This window comes from Epinephelus fuscoguttatus, linkage group LG15 (assembly GCF_011397635.1).
Source record: "Epinephelus fuscoguttatus linkage group LG15, E.fuscoguttatus.final_Chr_v1".
NCBI classification, from domain to species: Eukaryota; Metazoa; Chordata; class Actinopteri; order Perciformes; family Serranidae; genus Epinephelus; species Epinephelus fuscoguttatus.
Window position 1 is genome coordinate 11,881,571 of NC_064766.1, and position 6,033 is coordinate 11,887,603.

Sequence of the window (6,033 nt, forward strand, 5' to 3'; positions counted from 1 at the left end):
AGACATTTAGTGTCTGTTTCAGAGCTTTGTCCATGAGAAGGATATATTCTCAAGAAAGTTTTAGATACTCAAAATGGCTCAAAACTTTTTGCAGTTTAATGGGCAATTTACAGATTGTGAATATGAGCAGAAATATCAGCTGCTCAGCCAAAATCATCACCATCATCATCATCAGTCCAGTTCTGCCTCAGATTGTTTTGACTTCTCATTAGCAGGTATTTATTTCGAATAAACTGCCTCTGCATCACTCCCCTGAATATATGCTGCTCCATATGCGAGTACCATGGCATCCATGCGCTGCCTCCACAGAAAAGTGTCTCCATGGTGATCGCAGGTAATGAGTAAGCGTGCCACAGCACAATCAGCCGCTAGCTCATTAGCGCATATTTATAAACCCGACCCAGTGGCAGCACTCTGTGTTAAACCGCCCAGGCTGGCAGAACCCCGTCCATGGCAGAAGCTGAAAGAAAGGCTGGACGTGGAGAAAAGTATGAAAGAGTTACAGGCCCAGGCCAAACCGGCATCCAATAATGAACAGCAGATTGCTATGGGAACAAGGTCATTCCTGTTATTACCTTGCTGGACAAACAATGGGAGAGCAGTGGGATTCAAAAGCATGGCAGAACATATGTGATTTTACACTGGCCAATGTTCACACTTCAAACTTTAATAACAGTTGTTTTTTTAATTATACATATGCCATTGTTCTAAGTTTATGTAACATAGGACGGAGTGATCCAGTCTATGTCTGAGCTTCAGTCTCCACAAACCTGAGCATATGTTTCTTCATCAAATAAAATATATGTAGAAGCATGTGGGATAGTCCATACTGAGCACTGATGACGGCAAAATAGAAAACTGGTAATGCGCTGAATGTTTGTGTTCATGTGGTGGAATGAAACTATCTACATTTAAGCATTGATGCTTTACTCTATTTTAATTTTCTGCTATTTTAAATTGTGATCGACTCTATTTCACAGGGAAATATTACTCTTCTTTCTCCACTGTATTTATAGTTAATGGTCCAAAATATGTGGACACACTTCCCACATACTTTCTGTCTCAGGCTGGTTTTTAGGGTCTGGGCAAGGTCTCTTACTTTCTGCTAAGAAAAATCTACAGCATGCAATGATATTTTAGACAGTTGTGACCATCTAACTTTACATCAGTTTTTTTACTCTTTAAACATGGCAATGGCCCAGTGCTAAAACCAGGTCCATAAAAATGTCTTTTATCAATCCTATCCAGCACCTATGTAATCATTCAACACCAGCACAACTAAGTTTTAAAACTACCACAAAATAAAAAAACAAACAAAAACAATAAAATGTGCTAACTGTGCTTCTGTGATGTAAGTTGAAATCTAGAAATCAAGCACACCATGAAAATTATATAACAGAGGGTGGGCGAGTTTTGTTTGTGAAATCAAATCTCTCACCCCCTGCGCCATAACTTTACGATAATGGAAATTGTCAGAGGTTTGTAAATGGGGATGGCGAAGCAATTTGGTGCCACGTGTCCCTCCATCCCAAACCCTCCCCACCTCTAAACAATCAGCCGGGTAATGAAAGTGATAATGGTAATCTTTACGGCCCACCATGCCAGCCCAAGACACCAGCGACCCCCCGACACTGATTTAATTAGCTTTCTTCTCCTTCTCCTCCTGCCTGTCTTTCATCAGCCTCGGCCCTATAAACTATTAATGGCCTCTTAGGCAATTTAGCTTGATCACTCAAACCAGTCTGCTTTCGGCTCGCCTGAAAATGTTTGAAGAGATTAGCAGGAGGGGAAAAATGCTCGCCTGCAAAAAAATTGGAATAAACCACGTTGGGGAAAGGTGGGGGTGATTAATCTCTATCAAAAGAGCTTTATCATAGTCTGGGCAACCAGTGAGAGGAGAGGATCGGGGTTATTTTTCTTTTTCATATGATGATTCAACTAGTGCTCAGCAGTAAGGCGCACATGCCAAACCATGTAAGTGATACATTTGTTTTGCTCCTTTAATGAGGTTTGATTGGAGGCAACAAACCACAGAATAGTCTGGAGGAATGTTATTTATAACATTGATATCACTGCAGTGGAAAGGCCTAACACATAACTCCCAAAAATGGTGATTTTTATGTTTAACTTGAAATGGATATTTATAGTTAATTATGGTTCCATTCAAAACCCAGAATGACATTTGAGGAACTGTACGACCTTCAATCTGAATTTAAGCCTGTTATTCTTGGTTCTTTCAGAAACACTTGGAAAGGTTTCCACCCAAATGCAGCAGATGGGATATACACCGCTGAAAAAAGTTAAGGGAACACTGGGCGTGCTCCTGATGAGTCAGTGGATGGTGTCCTGGGGGATCTCCTCCCAGACCTGGATCAGGGCATCAGTGAGCTCCTGGACAGTCTGTGGCAGTACTTGGCAGAGCCAGATGCACCAAAACATAACGTCCCATAGGTCCTCAGTTGGATTTAGGTCTGGAACTTAATATTTACTACGGCCAGAATCATTTCTCAATCACTAGATAATAACAATTATGTCCTACACAGGACATATTGTTTTTTGTCACTGTCATTTTTATTCATTCATTATTCAAAAGTTCTGTTTCAGCCTCTTCTTTCACAGTTCCAGAAAACCAGTCTCCCACTGTTGTCCATTTATCAGCAAAATGTGAATGGCTTCAGGTTCAGTGCCTTGCTCAAGGAAACATCAACACCGAACCAAGGGGAACATTTCTTTTCCCAGACGTTCCAGGAAATTGAGCAGACAGTCTTCCGGTCAAAAACCCACTTTGTTGCTCCTTAGAAAACTGTGTCCATCTATTCTCCATGTCATGTCCACCCTGTGGGATATGTCCCATGAATGAATGAATGACTCAATCAATCCCATCCTGTTAAAGGCTTAGCTCGATGCCGTCATCATCGCACTCGCTAGGAAACCAAAACTACCAGAATGAAAAGGAACAGGAAGAAAGTGGTCAACAAACTCAGGATGGGAATGTAGTACTAATAGTAATATGTTGAAGTCAAAGAATGGTCACGCTCTGTCCAAACTTGAGATGAGTTACAAATAGTTTAACTGAAATGCCATTCAGAAACTGAATGAACTAAAGCACAATTACTGAATTAAAATACAAATCATTGGCACAGTAAAAGCTAACCTGTGAGGATTTGCTGTTAAGAAAAAGGCATTTTCTGACAATGTTTAGACTAGAAATTAATCAATTATTTAAACAATAATCAGAACCAGCTTATTGACATAGCAAAAAATGTAGTTCTTGGAGAGAAAGGTTAAGAAAAAGAGTAAGAGGACACTGCTAATTCCTAATTCAAAATGAGGTCATCGACATTGCAGAACAAGACTACATGCACAAAAATTTGTCATTGGGAAATCCTTAATGGATACTGACACACAGATCATAAAAATGACAGGAGCTTCCATTTAGTGGAAGAAGAGCTGTGCAAATTAAGGTCCAATGTGCAGTTTTTTTAAGCCCCATTTAGAAAATGCGACTGGATGACTAAGACAGGAAGTCCATCCTGTGTGCATTAAATCATTTTGTTTCACAAACCCAGCCAAAGCACAGATGTCACATTCCCATAATTTCAAGACAAGCCTTTCTCTCATATCTGCATTTAACCAGAAATAATTAAATACCCCGTCTGCTGCAGCTTTCATCACCAGATTCCTCACTAGAGTTTATCAAATATGTTAAATACAGTTAACATTAAATACAGACAATTCTAAATTAGAAAAATCAAAAATAGTGCAGTATAAAAAATAAGAGGTTGGTTGAGAAATGAATGACTTGTCAACAACCAACATTTACTTGCACTTCTTATATGCAACACAGTGAATGGCTGTAGCCGGAGAGGCCTCAGGCATCAAATATCTTGTGCAAGTTTCCTGTTATGCCTTTTATCTCAATGCGGGATCAATGCTGCGACATCAACACATATTTTTCTTAACGGGCTAGTAAACTGTTCAATTGAAAACAGATTTTTTTTTCGCCATCTGCCATTTGTGCCAAAGGGCATGCACATACACGCACCCCAGTAATGGATGACCAATGTTCCCAGTAATGGAGTGTGCTTGACTTACTGTTGCAACAGCAACCTTTATATACATGCATGATAGAGAATGTTAGTCATCTGTATGTGGTGACGTATGCCATTGGGAGTCTCTGTCTTTCTTTTTACAGAGAAGAAAAAATATTTATTAAGAGTTAGGTTTTATAAAGGAAAATGGATTGAGAAAACCAAGAATTAATAAAGCTCAATCGTGAAACTTTAAGTTAATCGTCTCCCATCTTTTTGCCAGTGGTGGACTTCTGTCCTTCTCTAGCTTGGTTTCAGCCTCCCCAAGAAATTCATCCTGACTATTATTTCCTTCATCACCTGAGGCAGTTTCTGGTAATTCAATCAATACCATCAATTTCAATGTTTAGCCGTCTGTGTTCAGCTCTGGTTTCAATCCAATATGTCCAAAATGAGGCCAATATGTCCATTTGTTGTAGAGTTAACATCAATGGATGCCACAATCTGTTTTTCACTCTTTTACTTGATTGACCTCCAGATTTGTAGAAACTGCACAACCTTATGAATCAATGGCAAAATTCATCAAGTTTCAGCTTCGATATTTTACAAAGATGTTTTCATGCATGGGTACCTGAAGGGAATCAAGTCAACACGTTTTCACTCCCAACTCATCAAACATGGCCGCTTGGTTGATGGCCCTACCCTTTAACTATGATGCTCTAGATACTCCTCTAGCATTACTTTTGGACTTGTCAGTTTCTGCCCATTACATGCATGCTGTGTTTTCGAAATAAAGCTACTTTAGGTTCAGGCAACAAAACTATTTGGTTAGGTTTAGAAAAAAAGATATTGTTGAAATGACGTTGACGATTGGTCTCACACGGGACATATACAGCGGTCTCTGATGTGTAAGTCCTGTATTTTTTTGACCCATCCATCCACTCTGACCCTTTCTCACTCATTATACTAGTGGTTCTGAGCATCTAATATTGCCATAGTTGGGTTTAAAAGTTAGTTGAAAGCCTTGTGCATCTGATACAAGCGTGAGAAGGTGTTGGTATTTGACATCCTGGTAAGAAAAGGTTGATCTACTGTAGTTCACAGACATAATCACATTACATTGCATGAAAAGGTTAAATTCCATTTAATAGACAGTTATGCAACGGAAAGCATGATCAGCTGCATCAAAATTATTTATTTCAACAACTATTCACTATTCATGATGATAAAAAAATAAATAAATAAATAAATAAATAAAAATCTCTCTGACTCTCTTTGACTGTGTTTAAAAGCTCTTACCCGCGCAGCGTGCATGAAAATGGTAATGGGCTAGTTTTGTATCTATTAACATGGTGACCTCCACAGAGCTATGTGCCTGAGGATATTAACAGCGGGCCATTTGACAATAATGGGACCTTTAATCTGAGCCAGAGCTAAACACATGAATGACATTTCCCAGTCAGTGTTCCCATTCACAAACAGCGGGGGACCAATCACAGTGAGGCTTGGTTCAATTAGATATAAATGAAGCACATCTGTTGAGGGTGAGAGGTTTTTACATTAACTGCATAACATGAGAAATTGACCTATTTTCTTTAACCTTTGGTCAGGAGTTAAAGTTACAAGTTTCACTCAACAGTGGCCTTAAACGGAACAGAAAATTATACTGCCGGTGATCAACAATTTGTGCTGATGCTTTATTTGTAAATGTAACTAATGGGAAACAGACACAAATCTACCCCATGTTTTTACTCAGTATTACTCAATGTGTTAAAATGTGGCTTTTTTGTGTGAAAACACAACACTCATTGTTAACTCATTACATTTCTTTCTAACTGACAAGCAGAGACACTGCAGCAAAGGGTGCAGCATAAATCTGCAGATAAGATTGAGAAAGACAAAAATACCAACTTGAATTTTTGCTATGTACTAACTCATATCATATGGGGTTGTTTTATTTTAACAAATAATCTTGTGACAAATGAATCTATAATTTTATTTT